Source organism: Schistocerca piceifrons, chromosome 6 (assembly GCF_021461385.2).
Source record: "Schistocerca piceifrons isolate TAMUIC-IGC-003096 chromosome 6, iqSchPice1.1, whole genome shotgun sequence".
Taxonomy (NCBI): domain Eukaryota; kingdom Metazoa; phylum Arthropoda; class Insecta; order Orthoptera; family Acrididae; genus Schistocerca; species Schistocerca piceifrons.
In genome coordinates this window covers 263,562,663-263,581,054 of record NC_060143.1, presented here as the reverse complement: position 1 = coordinate 263,581,054, position 18,392 = coordinate 263,562,663, and the positions used below count along the sequence as shown (strand labels likewise).

General features: G+C 43.3%; 1 non-coding gene across 1 annotated transcript; it reads left to right on the top strand.

Annotated features, from left to right (window-relative positions):
• Positions 1 to 12,307: 12,307 nt before the first annotated feature.
• Positions 12,308 to 12,382, top strand: Trnat-ugu. The gene has a single exon. It is a non-coding gene; the product is annotated as a tRNA-Thr (tRNA).
• The last annotated feature ends 6,010 nt before the right edge of the window (positions 12,383 to 18,392 follow it).

The window sequence follows — 18,392 nt, the reverse complement described above, 5'->3', positions numbered from 1 at the left end:
CAATTGGGCTAGACCACGCACTAGAAGAGGGTTGTATTATTCCTGCTTCTAGTTGCTGTTTCATAGTTTCCTCTACCACTGACTGAAGATGATAGGGAACTCGGTACCCTTTTTGAGCTATTGGCCTAGCATTTCCGGTTGGAATCTCATGTTGGATTAGATCTGTTGCTGGTAAATATTTCCTGTCTTCAAACAACCATGAATACTCATTCAATACTTCATTTATTAGCTTTTGTTCATGCAATGGGAGGTGACTAAGCTTAGCTTTAAACTTATCTGTCAGATGTGACGTGATTGTCAAAAGGTGTTGAGAGGCGGCAGCAGTCTCTTTCTTTTTCAGAGAAGGGGTTCTCATTGGCAACTCATCTTCTGTGATAACCTGTAAGCTGGCTAATACTGTACCACGCGGTATTAAAGCTTGCTTGTGACTAAAATTGTCTAAACACACGGGTACGCAATTTTCTTTCTGTACTTGCTGTGCTTTGCACAGGCTACGTTTTACGTGGACCTGCATCTGGTCAAGAGTTTCATTCTGGCAGAGTGGATCTACCAAGAAATGAACCTCTTCGGATTCACGTATCCCGACAGGCACCCAAAGGATCTTTCCTGTGCCTTCTGGTATCTCCACGGGATTATCGGCTTTTAGCATCGTTACGGGAGACTCTGAAACTTGGGAAACGGATCCTTTTTTCCCAGCTCCGCTCGCCCGCAACGTGCAGTCACGTCCAAAACAGTGCACGTTGTCGCCGAATTGGACGGTATTCAACCTATAGTCAATAATCCCCTGGAATTGACGCAGAAAGTCACTTCCTAGGATGATGTCGTAATCCGTGCGCCTGTTTCGTACAACCTCCATCGTAAAAACATATTCTGTGGAGTCCAACATGAACTCAACGCAACAGCTGCCATCAGGTTTCACTATGCCGGGACCAATACCACTGATATGGTACCGCGGCGGTTGCAATGTTCTTTTATCTCTCTTCGATAAAAATGCCAAGCTGATCTGTGCGCCTGTGTCAATTAGCACGCGTATTGGTTTGCGGCCTCTAACACCATCGACAACCACGCTTGCCACCTGCGTGATTCCCTTATCAACTAGGGGGGTCACTATTTTTAACGGGGGCCGGGAGGGGTGGCACTTCCTGCCCCGCGGCCGTTTCCCGAATTCTGTGGTTGGTTTGCATTTCGCCTGGAATTTGCAGGCGGTTGTGGCCTACTATTTGGACAATGCACGCTTTGGTGGCCCATGTTCCTGCACTGATGACAATATGGCACGCGACATTGCTCTGCCACATGTCCTTGTCTATTACAGCGCCCACACTTAGTATCGTTCGAAAAGACACGTCGGGGCTCACTTTGCCGCGCGGAGACGGCCACAAATCGGCTCGCCTCCTCTCTCAAGAGTGCTAATCGCACGGCTTCGTGTAAGGTGCGGGGGGAAGCTACCTTGATTTCGCCCCCTATTTGAGGGTTTATGCCACGAATAAACACGTCTATCGCACGACATTCTGATTCTTCCAACAGAACTTCGTTACGAGCAGAACTGGCACTTAGTGCGTACGTGTGACATGCGACGCTTCGAATCCTGTCCGCGAATGCTTCTAAATCTTCACCCGCTTTTTGCTTGAGGGTGGAAAGCAAGTCGCGATAGTAACTAGTACCACGTTTGTCTGTATACCTTTCAATCAACCCTGTTGCAAGGGACTGGAAGGTAGGGGCATTTTTCAAGCTCTCGACCGACTGCACGTAGTTCCGCGCTTCGCCGGTGAGTTTCATTTTCATCACGTTTAAGAGAAATTCATCTGGCCAACCGCAAAGCTTTCCGATGTCCTGGATATTCTGGACAAGCGTTTGAATATCCTCGTGCGGCTTTCCAGCGAACGCCGGAATAAACGCTACTGCTGGGAAGCTCTGCACCAAAGTAGAGGTGGCTACTGCCACAGGTGATTCTGCACTAGTGAGTGGTGGAATCACCTGCTTCGGCTGTTCTTCCACTAGCACTGGCTTAGCAACATTAGATTGCGGAGAAGCCATTTTAAGATCATCTATCTGTTGCTTAAGCTCCGCGTTAGTCAGAATTAATTGGTTTAACTGGGACTGCAGCACCAAGAGAGGATCCTCATCCGCTCCGGCTGCTCCTGCCTCCGATTGCTGCCTGGTGATCGGCATGTTACAATAGTGTGGGCATCTACACCACCGTAGCGTCGCTAGCGACTTACATTATTTGGTGGCGTGCAGACGACGGACGGCGGCGGTGTCGACGAGCGGCGGCAGGCGCGTTGATCACTCGTGGGCGCAGCAGGCGGCGGGCGACAGCATGGACAGCTGCGACGGCGTGGCGGCGCGAGGGCCGCACCCCGGACCCTGGCGCAGGCGGTGGCCCGTGGCAGCTACGGACAGCGGCGGCGGCGGCGGCGAGCGTGACTGCATCGCGGACCCTCCTCGGCTCGCGTCCGGCGGCGAACTGCGTCACGCTTGTGGCGCGCTAGTGCGCGTCCACGCACATTCTGCAACGCAGGCGACCGGCTGGCACGTGCATGGCGCGCTGCAGCCTCGCCACGTTCGGTCTACTTTCCCTAAATTGCTCAAACTCGGCCCCTTCATAGTACTCATACTCAACTGATGAGTTGATTTTACAACCGTAAGGTGGGTCGCATCCCACTTCTGACACCATTTGTTCGTCAGGATAGAAGTCAGGAGCGGAGGGCGTTGTAAAATGAAAATTAATTGAGTGGAATGGACCCAGTTTATTCTTGTAATGATGGTACAGTGGTGCCTACGTAGGGCCGAGCAGCCCCAAGAGGGGTTGCCGTCTGCTCATCAGAGAGGCAGAGACTAGAGGAGCGACTACTCGGGGCCGAGGTCAGAAGCTAAGAGAGCGCGTAGCTGTTCCCAAGCCGCCCTCGCCGCTCCCGGCCGCGTCCCCACGTGATCACACGATTAGTCTCTGATTGGAGGATTGATTCCGCCAACGCGCCTTGCTAGTAGCGTGCCCCCGTCAGCGCAACCAACCCGTGGGACTTGAGTCTGACCGAGGAGCACGTGGCAGGAATGTGCCGACCATGGTCTTCCGGCCAGCACCTTCCACCACAGTATGCCCAAGCCAGCTACGGCCGAACATTATGCATTGAAAATTTATTTAAATAAAATTTTGTCGGCAATGATCCCTCTTGGGGGTCTCCTCCCTGCACAGCGTGTACGAGCATGGAGACAACTTCATTAATCCATGGACTCTGCTTGTCAGCAGCTGTTGCAGGCTCTGTAATTGCGTGGGGCGTGTGCAGGTGAAATGACACGTCTAAATTCGACTGCGACAAATGAAACTTACGTAAGCATCATGACTGATCACCTGCATCTATTCATGTCCATTGTACATTCCGACTGACTTGGTAAATTCCAGTAGGACAATAAGACACCGCATACGTCCAGAATCGTTACAGAGTGGCTCCAGGAACACTTTTCTGAGTTTAAACACTTCCGCTGGCCACCAAACCCGCCAGACATGAACATCATTGAGCATATCTGGGCTGCCTTTCAACGTGCTGTTCAGAAGAGATCTCCACCCCTCGTACTCTTACGGATTTAAGGACAGCCCTGCAGGATTCATGGTGTCAATTCCCTCCAGCAAAACTTACATTAGTCAGGTCCATGCCACGTCGTGTTGCGACACTTCTGCTTGTTCACGTGGGCCCTACACGATATCAGGCAAGTGTACGAGTTTCTTTGACTTTACAGTGTATATGCACTATCCTATGCACTTGAACATAACAGCAAAGTCTTTTGAAACCGGTTGTTTGTAAATCAAAAAAATATTGTCTTCTTGAGGTTAGAAATTCTTTGCGAATTCTTAGGTAGTTTTCTTTATTTACAGTAAGAATTAACGTATATTGTTACATAAATATTACTGCTTCTACACTTTTCCCTTAACATTGCAGCAACTTCTGTCAGAAAAAACTCCAACATCACTCCGTAGCAAACAAACAAAAATCGTAGGCAGCTGTGTTTCATGGAATGTGTGAGAACCCAGATCGAGAACGATACAACTACATAGCGCGCTGTTCTCTACCAGGTACGTAAGTTCCAATCAAACGCAGCCCCTGGGGATTCTGCAGACGCTGCTGTTGTTCCTTCCGCTGACACAAGGGCAAAGCAAATTTGTTGTGCGAGATTGTAGTAACGACGGCAGAAAGCTACAGCGTCCAAAATATGCCCCGAGAGAGCAGCGCTTACGGCTCTCCGCGAAATAGTACTTTGTAGACGCTCTTGTCTCTGCTTCATTCCTTTCTTTTATTTCTGGAATGGATACTGTTATTTTCGTATCTCCGGAGGATGATGCGCTTGTAATCATTGTACTACTTTGTCTGTTACTGTAAAACATTTCAAGTGTTTAGAGGCTTTTATTTCCTTATTTACGTGTTTGTAAATTTATGTTCCAAACTTCTGCTTAAACCGTGGCCGGAATTCAAGTTTTCAAGGACTTCTCACTTTTACAATGTTTGTGTCTTTTCAAATTCTAGTTTCAATTAAAAAAAGGGGGATACGGAGAAACTTTTACGTCCTGTCGGCATCGAGACTAATACACACGCCTTGCAAAGACATATATAAAACATAGACTACGGCAACTGGAGTGATTTAGAAAAATTGTAGGGAACCTATGTTACGATATACCAGTGCCAAACTTGAATCCGATTTCTCCAGAGTAGAAGTACCTCAACACTTGTCCGGCGTTGGTAGGCGTGCTCAATAGGGTTTTCTGTGACCTAAAGAAAAACCGACCTATAAAGTAATATTTCACTAGTATCGTATATATTGTTCTGAGCGTTTTTAAAAAAGAGAAAATACCACTTTATTCAAAGTATTTTGTGTGTACACACACTGAGGAGAGCAGTCTGACCGTACACGCTTCAGAGTTGTCATTACTACGGTACAGTACGGCCAGTTGCTTGTGAATACTTTAGAGGAAACAGTTGTTGTTTTGTGTGTGTGTGTGTGTGTGTGTGTGTGTGTGTGTGTGTGTGTGTGTGTGTGTGAGTGTGTGTGTGTGCGCGCGCGCGTGCGTGCGCTCGTGTACGTGTGTATGTTCACAGTCATATTGATGAAGGCAGTGTTTCGTACAACATGGCTGCATACTATTATCAGATTTTTGGTTCAAATTGCTCTGAGCACTATGGGACTTCACTTCTGAGGTCATCAGTCCCCTAGAACTTAGAACTACTTTAACGTAATTGACCTAAGGACATTACAAACATCCATGCCCGAGGCAGGATTCGAACCTGTGACCGTAGCAGTCGCGCGGTTCCAGACTGTAGCGCCTAGAACCTCTCGGCCACCCAGGCCGGCATGAGTTTTTTGCTGCGACAGGAGCTGACACTCTCGTTGCCGTTGTCTTCTATATGAGGACACCAGCGGTCAAGGAGTCTAAGTGATGTTTTTGACCAAAATGAGTTAAGTACAGGAATGGGACGTGATAATACTAATCAGTTCGGTGGTAAAGGGATCCTAGTGATTTTATCGACAGCACGTGCCATCTAGCGTGAAGCCCATTTGGTGGGTTGTAGTTAAACAGTGGCGCACTTCAGGTCCAATATCACCGAGACCCCTTTACCACCAAACAGAGCAATAGATTCCGTTCTTGGAAGCAGTCATCAGTGCTAGTGACAAAGTGTGTCACCACATTATCTTTCGTACAAGACTAGCTGACACGTGACCATTTTGGTGCTGTGTTTAGTCACATTTGGGCGTTTTGTACAAAGTAATTTTAAATACATCGTTTGTATACAATGAACGGGAATGAGAACGACGTACAACCTAAGCTGCAAATGTTTGGTATGTTTTGTTACTATTTTTTTCTAGTCTCTTACGTATTTATATCTGGATAACGTTTTATTTATTTAGTAGTAAAAGTACGGAAACTTTAGGCTTCTTATCAGTGTAGCAACAAACAATGAAATTGTATATGAATTTTTTTTAAAAAACGTAGTTGTTTCCAGGTCCTGTGCCCAAGGCTGATAATAGAAACAGTCATGGCGATACCTATAATGACAATGACAGTTATATTAGTAGTAGCGGTGATGCGCGACTGTTTAGAGATGGTCATGATTCTGATAAAGACAGTGATTGGAATCTTCGTGATGATTATGATGAATCAAGTGGGGCTTCTTCAGGTACGCTACATATGTAAGTTGTATATGACTGAAGCTAGATATTTAACGTGCTTATTTTTGTGTTTACATTTTAATACAATTCAAGATACCACAACGTTGTTAGCCGAAATTACAAAAACCCTGATTTAGTGTACACTATTTTTAGATGACGCAGAGGAAAAAGCAGAACGAAGACTTGGTCAATTTGAGGACTTGCCGGGCAATGCTGTTGCCCCTGTATCTCAGCCCGGGGAAAAAATGTAAGAAAGGAGCACACCTGGAAATCTCAGAAGAAGAAGACATTGAGGAACACATGACAGGCTGATGTTGATCGTAATATGACGCAGGATGGGGTTAAAAGTTACGAAAATAGATTTACCTGTGTAGGTACAAATGTAATGAAAATATTCCTCATGAGCAGAGGGAAGTAATATTTAGAGATTATTGGAAACCAGTTAGCTGAGAACTTCAGACATTGCTCTTCAATGGTACCGTAGACGTAGAGCCTGTGTTGAAGAAGAACACAGCTTTTACGCACAAAGACGTATCATGTATTATAAACTAACGGTTTTAGAGAGTGCAAAATCTCTTTTGTAAAAACGCTTGACATATCTAACAAAAGGATAAGAAACATTATCATCAACAAAAAATCAAACCTATGTGGCATTTCACCATGTGACAAACAGGGAAGAGAGGAGCCCCCAAATAAAAGTCTAGCAATCAGAATTACAGTAATCAAGGAGATTATAAGAAGATTCCTGATGTACTCAAGCCATTATAGTAGAGGAAATGCTCCAAACCGAATATACTTATATTCAAACTTAAGTGTGGCAGTGATATATAAAATGTAAGAAACATTTTTCCACGAAGACAAAAAAGGGAAACCTAAAAGTGAAAGTTTGTAGAGACATATTTTCAGGACAGAATTTACCCTAAGCTTTCACAGGTCTAATACCGAAACCTATGTAACTTGCGACAGGTTGCAAATGAAAATTGTACATGGTACGCCCGATGAAAGAAAAAAGGCAGCTCAAGTCGAGAAAAAGAATTTCGTCTCTGAAAGGCAGAAGCAGAAAAAGAAACCAAAAGGAAATGCAAGGAATTAACGGACGACAACCATGTTGCAATATGCTTTGATCCTCAAAATATGCTGCCGACGCCACATGTGACGAACTCGAAAGCCTACTATATGCGATAGTTGTGGACATACAACCTCAATATTCACAACTTAACCGATTGTACTGCCCATATGAAGGAAAGGCAAGTAGGGGTAGACAGGAGATAGCATCTTGCCTGCTGAAGTATATCGTGAGTAATATCGTGAGTAATGCCAGAATAAGGCGTGCTTCTGAAGAAGGCTACACTACTCTAGCTGAAACCTGGATAAAGACCAGTAACATTTCGCAACTGAGGCTGATTCTAACATATTAATTTATCACAGTTGTTGACAGGGCTGCAACATGTTAAAAATTCTTATATATTATGAGTCTTCCTCACACTGTGAAGCGCATATCAGCCTTCAGTGACAACTGTGGAGGCCAGAACAAGAGCCATCTGATAGGAAAATTTTGGTGTTATATTGTTACGAACACCCAAATTGAAACCGTTGATCACTATTTCCTCGTTTCTGGACATTCACTCAATGAATGTGATCAGGACTTCGGGATCATTGAACTTAAAAGAAAGAGGAACCAACGTGACATTTACATAACGGAAGATTGGATGAATCTGCCTGCCACAGTAAGTCGAAAATTTGTTGTTTCTAAAATGAAGATGAAGACTACATTGATCGTCAACCACTAATCCGGAACTTTAGGAACACTGTGCCAGAGATACGAGGCATGCAGGTACTTTATATTGGAAAGGCAAACCCAAATACCCTTCTTTAAAAGACATCAGATGAACGTATTCTGCCTTATCATAAACTGTCAATGAAAAAACAACGAACAGGAAAAATGCCAAAACAACTTCCCAGTCGACAATCCATTGCTATGATGCCAATGCTAAAATATATAAAATATGAAGACCTGATGGAACTTCTGCAATTCGTCCCACCGATACACCACCAATTTTATAAACGTTTATCGCATGAAACAAAGACTGGTGAACCATTTGCACCGAGTACTCATGAGGATGACGATGATGTCGCTACCGACTTGGGCAGCAACATCTACGACGCAGATGATGATTGTGATACTCTAAACTTCCTGGCAGATTAAAATTGTGTGCCCGACCGAGACTCGAACTCGGGACCCTTGCCTTTCGCGGGGAGGTGCTCTACCATCTGAGCTACCGAAGCACGACTCACGCACGGTACTCACAGCTTTACTTCTGCCAGTACCTCGTCTCCTACGTTCCAAACTTTACAGAAGCTCTCCTGCCCGCGAAAGGCAAGGGTCCCGAGTTCGAGTCTCGGTCGGGCACACAGTTTTAATCTACCAGGAAGTTTCATATCAGCGCACACTCCGCTGCAGAGTGAAATTCTCATTCTGGATTGTGATACTTGTTGATAAGTGTTAAACCCGAGTATTTGTATTTTGTAAATCAATCAGTAGACTATTGATACAATACTGTATCCTGTTATAACAATAGATGTCTGTTATGTTGAGTATCTACTCTGAGCATTATCATTTTATTCTATCGTAAGTGAGAGGTAAAGGGGTCTATGTGCGTATTGTCTATTTTTTGTACCTATCTACTATAAACAGGATGTTCCACTTATCATTGGTAGAAAAAGGCTAAAGACCCGAGTATTCGTCTGAAATGTTCGAAAACTGTTAAACTTTGACTTGCGTTTTCTCGAAAGTATGATTTTGTCACTTAGACCCCTTGACCTCTGGGGTACTCTTATGAAATATTTGGTTGATATACGTAGTGGGTTAGTCACTCAGACCTCAAGTAGCCTGCATTTGCTGACAGAGGAATCTGTGTGAAATCTTATGGGACTTAACTACTAAGGTCATCAGTCCCTAAGCTTACACACTACTTAATCTACATCTACATGATTACTCTGCAATTCACATTTAAGTGCTTGCAGAGGGTTCATCGAATCACAATCATACTATCTCTCTACCATTCCACTCCCGAACAGCGCGCGGGAAAAACGAACACATAAACCTTTCTGTTCGAGCTCTGATTTCTCTTATTTTATTTTGATGATCATTCCTACCTACGTAGGTTTGGCTCAACAAAATATTTTCGCATTCGGAAGAGAAATTTGGTGACTGAAATTTCGTAAATCTCGCCGCGACGAAAAACGTCTTTGCTTTAATGACTTCTGTGGTGTCACCGCCAGACACCACACTTGATAGGTGGTAGCCTTTAAATCGGGCGCGGTCCGTTAGTATACGGCGGACCCGCGTGTCGCCACTGTCAGTGATAGCAGACCGAGCGCCACCACACGGCAGGTCTAGAGAGACTTACTAGCACTCGCCCAGTTGTACAGCCGACTTTGCTAGCGAAGCTACACTGACCGAAACGCTCTCATTTGCCGAGACGATAGTTAGCATAGCCTTCAGCTACATCATTTGCTACGACCTAGCAAGGCGCCGTATTCAATTGATATTTATTATGTGAAGCATGTATCATCAAGAGCGATGTTCTACAATTGTGGTTTAAAGTTAAGTATTACATCATATACGTACTTTATTTGCAATTCTCAAGATATTGTCCTGTTCCAGACCTCACGCCAGTCAGCGTGTAATTAAACGCGTGCATTTCGGCCTCCTCTAGAAAAACAGTGTTGGCTCTTCTGCCAACACTACAACTTCCATCCCAACTCGCATGTCATACCTGCCACACTCTCTTCCCTATTACGTGATAATACAAAACGAGCTGCCCTTTTTTGCACTCTTTCGATGTCCTCCGTCAATTCCACCTGCTAAGGATCCCACAACGCGCAGCAATATTCTAACAGAGGACGAACGAGTGTAGTGTAAGCTGTCTCTTTAGAGGACTTGTTGCATCTTCTAAGTGTCCTGCCAATGAAACGCAACCTTTGGCTCGCCTTCCCCACTGTATTATCTATGTGGTCTTTCCAACTGAAGTTGTTCGTAATTTTAACACCCAGGTACTTAGTTGAATTGACAGCCTTGAGAATTGTACTATTTATCGAGTAATGGAATTCCAACGGATTTCTTTTGGAACACGTGTGGATCACCTCACACTTTTCATTATTTAGCGTCAACTACCACCTGCCACACCACACAGGAATCTTTTCTAAATCGCTTTGCAATTGATACTGGTCTTCGGATGACCTTACTAGACGGTAAATTACACCATCATCTGCGAACAACCTAAGAGAACTGCTCAGATTGTCACTCAGGTCATTTATATAGATCAGGAACAGTAGTGGTCCGAGGACGCTTCCCTGGGGAACAACTGATATCACTTTAATTTTACTCGATGATTTGCCATCAATTACTACGAACTGCGACCTTCCCGACAGGAAATCACGAATCGAGTCGCACAACTGAGACGATACCCCATAGGCCCGCAGCTTATCCTAAGGAAAAACACACACACCCATGCCCTAGGGAGGTCTCGAACCTCCGCGATTAAGTCAATCTCTGCAACAGAGGGCTGCGTATAGTGACACTAATCCAGGTGAAATCTAAACTACTCAATTTGTTCCTGTGTAGTATATAACCACTGGGCGTTTGCTTGAATAAACCTCTAATGGAATAGCCGCTGCCCTCGTTGATCTTGTTGTTGCAGTACATCGTCAATGGCCTTTACATAGCAAAATTCCGGAACGTCAATGCATGGGACAAGGTTGTTTTTTAATCTTCCTGGCAGATTAAAACTGTGTGTTCGACAGAAACTCAAACTCGGGACATCTGCCTTTCACGGGCAAGTGCTCTAACAACTTTCTTTTTCGTTTTGTTCGTTATTGTTCCCGTCATTTGGTATGGGCGGACGTCACAGGATACCCTTTCAAGTTGATCGTTGAGTTCGTCGCTCAGTTTTATTATTATTATTTTAATTTTTACAGAGGGCAGCCAACCCTCTGACCGAGCAAGGTGAGGTACCGTGCCCGTGTCCTACTAAATGCCGTGCAGAACTAAAAACGATAGCTGCAAGCACGTCTCCCTGCGATGGTTAAAAACCGTGTTCTCGTTTCTTTAATGAGCTAACTTAATGTCTTATCATCCGCTCTGTCTAAAAGGACTAAACTAGGAATTCATGCGTTTTTCATCAGAACCCACAGTCCTGGGCTGGCGCATGAAAGCATTAGACGCTAAGATATAGGTCAGTAAATGACGGATTGCGGTGTACAGAGTAGAAAAGTCGATCACTTGATTCACATTACAATAAAACTACTCAAAAAGGCAACGTTCCACCTCTCTCAGAAGGGATGGAAGTTTGTGAGTCCTGGATGCCTTTTAGAGGAACCTTTTCTGAGTACCTGGCTATCGGCTCCAGTCTGTGTTGAAGTTTTATGCGTACCCCTACATTTTATTTATAACGTTTCACATGTTACGCACCATGCAAAAATAGTGCAGCGGCTAGTCAGTCTGCACTCGCCACGATTCAACGGAACGTTATTCCAATATTTGACATTTCTACTACGGATCACAAACTAAATACACATCTGAAGAATGATGTAGTGATTGAAATATTAATTAAATTACTACAGCGACAATAATTATGTTTGAAGAGTTTTGCATGACATAAATGCTATTTAGTGATATTCTGAACGATGAAATTAAAATAAAAAGTACACATTTTGGGGTCAGTCTGATAGTCGCGATCCTCTTTTGTGATAATTGAAATTAGCAAAGAACTTAATAATACTTGAAATTCAATTGTAGTCGTCTAAGTGTTGTTTTTCCTTTTCCCTTTCTTTTTGCCGCCTATCTTATTATCTAAGTTTAACGTCAAATTAAAAGTAAACAAAAATAAAACACAAACATGTCCGAAAGGACAGACACCATATCCATATAAGTATATAGTTCTGGCAATACCGGCCATGACCTCCTTATTCAGTGGGGATGCACACATATTCCTCGAACTCTTACGGGACTTGATAAGAAAGTCTTCCACGAGTACTGAGTGTGTTGGGGTGGGACACCACGAATGTAGTGTGTGGACATACAAGGTGAGAATGTGGGTCTCGCGGGAGGCGTGAGCGAGATAGCCCCTGCAGGTGCACTATCCAATGTGCCCTCGGTGGCTCAGACGGATAGAGCGTCTGCCATGTGAGCAGGAGGTCCCGGGTTCGAGTCCCGGTCGGGGCACACATTTTCACCTCTCCCCGTTGATACATATGAACGCCTGTCAATAGCTGAAGGTATCAATATAATTCTAATAATGTTTCCGAGCTACGGCGTCACGTTAGCGTTTGCCGAAGGAAGTAAACAGTGCGAGTGTGCTCACGGTGCAGGCGGAAGCTCACAGCAAGTCCGCTCCGATGCACTGCTAAGGAGAATCTTAGCCGATGCGCTATTTCCACTTGGGTGGAATACATTTAACATCACAGTTTCAGGAGGTACACGTAAAATTTCAGCATATATTTTCTCAGAAACTTGCAGCCGTCTGTGAAACACCGGTATCCAAGTACTCAGGGCAAGTCCTTCTATAGCAGACTCATGAAATTCTGCTATTAACAGGTCTGAAGGTCCCCAGGTCAGCATAAGGAAAACGATGGTGCAGACTATTCGTACCATCCGAAGAAGAACAGGGTGTTTCGTCACGACGTATCACAAAGCGGTCACATACCAGGTGTGGAAGCATGAAACCGGAATTTCCCTATAGATGGTGCTAGCCGTCAGTGTAGGGCCCGGAGACCGCGTCTGAAGCGCCATCTGCTACCTGTGACGGCTGACAACGAATTTCAGCACACAGTAACCCAAGTTCCATACATCGGCATATATTTCAAACCCGTAAACGCGTCTAGTTTTGTGTCTGCGAACTATGATTTGCGGACAGCATTGGTTTTCTGTTATTATTTGAAGGAAACTGCTGCAGAATCACATCGAATTGTCGTCGAAGCTTTCAGCGAACATGCTCTTGGAAAAAACACAGTGTTACGAGTGAATCGAAAAATTCAAAAGTGGTGGTTTTGACGTGAGAAACGACGAGCGCGGGAAACCACCGAAAAAGTTCGCAGACAACGAATTGCAGGCTTTATAGAATGAAAATAATATTGACACTCAACAGGAACTCGCGGAACAATTGAATGTGACGTTGAAAGCTGTGGGGAAGGAGTGACGTGTGGAAATGGGCTGTGCATGAACTGAGTGAAAGACAGCAAGCAAATCGAAAGACCGCTTGTGAAATCCTGCTCGCCAGATACAAAATAATCTCGTTTCTCCATCGACCTGTGACCGGTGGTGAAAAATGGATATATTTTGAGAATCCTAAGTGTCGTAAATCATGGGTGAATCCAGGTAAACCATCGACATCCACTGCTAGATCAAATCACTTTGGAAAGAAGACAATGCTCTGTATTTGGTGGGATCACGAGGGTGTCATCTATTATGTGCTGCTAAAACCTGGTGAAGCTTTAAAACTGATCGCTACCAACAGCAAATGATCGATTTAAATCGAGCATTATGTGAGAAAAAAGACCGGAATATGGAAAAAGGCAACACAAAGTCCTATAGCTCCGTGATAATATCCCATCACATACAGCAAAACTGGCCAGGGAAACGATCGAGGCATTCAGTTGGGAAATACTATGGGTTGCGGCTTATTCTCCAGACCTGGCTGTGTTCGATTGTCATCTATTCGCATCTCACTGAACAACGTTTCATTTCGTATGAAAAAGTATGAAAATTGCTCGCTGACTGGTTTGCTTCAAAAGAAGAACTGTTTTTTGACGTGGTATACATAGCATGCCGGAGAGGTCGCAGAAATGTGTATATAGCAGTGGAGATTATTTTAAATAAAATATTGCTTATCAGTTTCAAACAACATATGGGTCATTATTGCAACCAAATTCCGATTTCATACTTCTACAGCTGTTAGCTGCTCAGCTATCTCCACTAGCAAACGCTATGACAAAGAAGCTACCCACGAGAGAAAACCATGAAGGCTAGATCACAGAAATTCGGGCTCCCATAAGGGCATACCAACAATCATGTATTCTGTGCACTATTCGTGAATGTAACGGGTAAGTAGGAGGTTACCGCGGTACGCAAGCTATCCTCCGTCAAACAGCATAGATTCGGATGTAGATAAAATACTGATGAGCTTCGTCGCATTATGTTCAGGTGGTCAACATAATAAAAGAAGGACGAACATATCAATCAACTTGCAGATAGATCTGGAAAAAAATAAATGTGTACTCTGTCGGCTAAATGCTTCTTCTTATTGTTACAACAAAAAATGGTGCACCGAATGGTCAAATGTGACGTGAAATAAAACACACACGAGTCGTTTGTCGGCTGCTGAAGCCTGTGCGGTGCTTTGTCTCCTTACACTCCTGGTAGAAATGTGCCCCTGACGATCTACAGGGGTAGGACAGAAAAATGGCAACACAAGGAGAGATGCCTGCTTGAACATAAACGCAAATGCTAGCCGATACCCCAAGTTCACTCCTGAATTTGGCCTGTGCTGTCTCCTCAATACACTGGTAGTGTTGGTCGCAGTCAGTACAATGTTCTGAACAGTTTTGAGTGCATTATGTCGGAGCACAGTGAATTAGAAGGCGGACAAATTGTTGGTGCTCGTACGGTTGGTCCTTGTGTAACCACGGAAGCCGAAAAGTCTTGTGTTTCTGGAAGTGCCGTATCGGCAATTTATACCGCGTGCAAGAAAGACATCATCCGCTAAGTCACAGCTCCTGCACCAACCTCTTCATCTCAGATTAGCACGTGCAACATACGTCCTCAGTTATTAGCTGAACATATTCCAATCTCTGTCATCCTCTACAGTTTTTGAGCTGTACAGCTCCCTCTAGTACCATGGAAGTCATTCCCTGATGTCTTAACAGATGCCCTATCATCCTGTTCTTTCTCCTTTTCAGTGCTTTCCACACATTCCTTTCCTCTCCTATTCTTCGCAGAAGCTCTTCATTCCTCACCCAATTTTCAACATTCGTCTGTAGCACCACATCTCAACTGCTTCGATTCTCTTCCGTTTCGGTTTCCCCACAGTCCGTGTTTCACTTCAATACAGTGCTGTGCTCCAAACATATTAGCAAGTTAATGTGTTAGGTTTTTAGTGTTTCCGTATTTTTGTCGATTTGTGTAACTGACGCAGCGTCCGATCGTCAATCCTTGTGGTCGTCCTGGGCGCCGTGTTCCGCACATGGAAACAATTTCTGGCGCTACTGAACATCCGTCCTAGATGCTATTGAGCCATTCTTCTTCTTCTACTACTACTTCTGTATGTGAAATACCAGCTCTCTGCTGTTAGGTGCACAATTAATTTATGAGTTTGTGAGGCTGTCTGCCACTGCTCATTCTGTCGAGATATTTACTCCTTTCTTCCGTTCGCCTCAGCTTGGTTTCTTACATTGCATATTCTTAACTGCTACCTAGTTTTTCAGTTTTAGTTTGAGAATGACTAACGACTCACTTCCTCAGAGTAATGTGGTGAAGGAAATTAAGTTATCACACTTCAATTGTCTTATTTCTAAACAACTTATTCATTGTTCCACATGTGCATCCCAACTTTCGTAACACGAAAACGTAAGACCCATACATTTTGATGCCTATTATCATCTCAAGTTGAAGGTTGGTTAACTAATGATGCATTCACTACACGCCTGTCTGGAACAGGCTGCACAGATATTCTGTTTATTCTTATACCATATGTCACTACATTCGTGCGTATAAACGTAATGTTTCCAACTGAACTAGCCATCCGGTAACATCCTGGCATTCAGTTTAATTACTTACATTGTCTGGTGACTGTCTCATTCCCTGGAGTACAAGTGAACACACACTGTGCATTACACTTACTTATCAATTTATGTGTCTCAAATCTACTAAAAATGTGAACACTTAATTGCCTTAGTTCGTATACAAATAATTTTCAACCATGTTTTCATCAAAACGTATTTGCAGAAAACTTAAACCCCTCTATATTATTTAATGCTTAACTTTTACAGTATAACACAGGGTGAACCGGAAGTTACAAAAATGAAAGAATTCGATTTAACAAATTTCAGACATACGTGATTTGCAAAACTAATTCATAATTCTTATTTGTATCTTTTAAATACAACAGGTGTATAGTTTGATCGAGACGGGGATGAAAATAGTTGGAAATAGTTCCCTAACCTCACTATAACAGAGCGAAAAATACGTGAAATAATCATACAAGCAAAGCTTTAAACTGAATTTCCTTATTTAGATACGCAACGGACGAAAGGCCACCTTCCTGCTTAGGCCACTACTAACTGTGGAGAAGAGAAAGCCATATGTTACGGAGTCATCACACACACGGACAGAGGGATCTGATAACATACTGAGTACTTTCAACTGTTATAGCACCAGCGATTACTCCTAATGAACCGAGGAATTAGGAGGTAATTACAAACTGACATGTCAGGCACTGCAAGTGAATTTTTTCCCTGACGAATGGGAATGCCATGTTAATTATATAATTTAATTAATGGTGCTAATCGAGAAGACCTACGATCTAGGAGACCAATCAACCACCGACGAAGCAGATTTGAACAAATCATTACAGTAACAGTGATTTTGTAAAGTCACTAATAACAAGGTATGGCCGACAACTGCCTTCAGTTATGACAATAGTGAAAGTTTACGGGGATATAGCAGAACGTCCGCAAAAACGTATTTCATTCCGTCGTACAGTAAGTTATCAGTAGGCCGACGAGAAAATTCTGCCGTACATGTACTACACTTAATTCACTTATTTCTATATGTCAAGGATGATTCCGTTTTCATTGTGAACGACGTTACTCGTAGTTAACAATAGAACGACGTAATAACGACCCATGACAACTTTAGAAGCGTGATACTCTTAGACGCTTACTATAAATTCTACGATGTAATTTTAAATAATAGCATGCGATAGAAATTTGGAGTCTCATGTACATACGCACTTATTACTTTGAAACAATTAATGGAACTTTCACATAGCAACACATATGGCGGCTATACACTATCTGAAAGCTTTTTGAAGAGCTAAATGAGAACCATCAGATTCGTTATCTTATCAATCGACATAATTTTCCGGTTTTCCCACAGTCCACGTCTCACTGCTATACAGTTCTATGCTCAAAACGTACAATCTCAGAAATTTCTTCCTCATATTACGACCCGTATTTGTAAACAGTAGACTTCCCTTGGCCAGGAATGCCGTTTTTGCTTGTTCTAGTCTGCTTTATATGTCTTCCTTGCACAGTCCGACATAGGATATTTTTCTTCACAGATATCAGTATTCTTGACTTCATTTACTTCGTGATCAGCAGTTCTGATGTTTTCTCGCTGTTCTCATTTCTACAACTTTTCATTAATTTCGTCTTTCTTCAGTTTACAGTAAGTCTATAGTCATTACCCATTAGATTGTTCGTTCCATTCAGAATATCCATAATTCTTCTTCACTTTCTCTAAGAATAGTAATGTCATCACCGAATATTAACGCTGATATCCTTTCACCTTGTTTTAATCCCTCTCTTGAATCTTTCTTTTGTTTCTATCATTATTTCTCAACGCACAGATTTAACAGCAGACGCGAGACGCTAGGTCCTCCACTCTTATTTTTTCTTCTTCGTAGCTGTACATATTGTACATTACCCGCCTTTTCCTGTAGCTATTTTTCTCGGGATTTCAAACATCTTGCACCATTTTACATTATCATTCGCTTTCACCAGACTAATAAATCCTATAAATGTCCCTTGGTTTTTCATCAGTTTTGAACCCATTATCTATCGCAACGTCAAAATTGCCTCTGTCTCGCCTTTACCTTACATAACACCAAACTGATCGTCATGAAACAAATCTTCAATTTTCTTCTCCATAATTCGGTTTATTATTCATGTCAGCAACTTCACAGACGGTGTTTAGATAGGACAGATTGTGTGCAATCGGTGGTGGTGTGTTTGTCGCTGTTAGTACTAGTTTATCCTGTAGTGAAATAGAAGTGGATAGTTCCTGTGAATTATTATCGCTGGAGGTTACACTCAACAACCGAGCTAGGTCGATAATTGGCTCCTTTCACCGACCTCCCGACTCAACAGCATTAGTGGCAGAACAAATGAGAGAAAATCTGGAATACATTTCACATAAATTTCCCCAGCATGTTATAGTATTAGGTGGAGATTTCAAT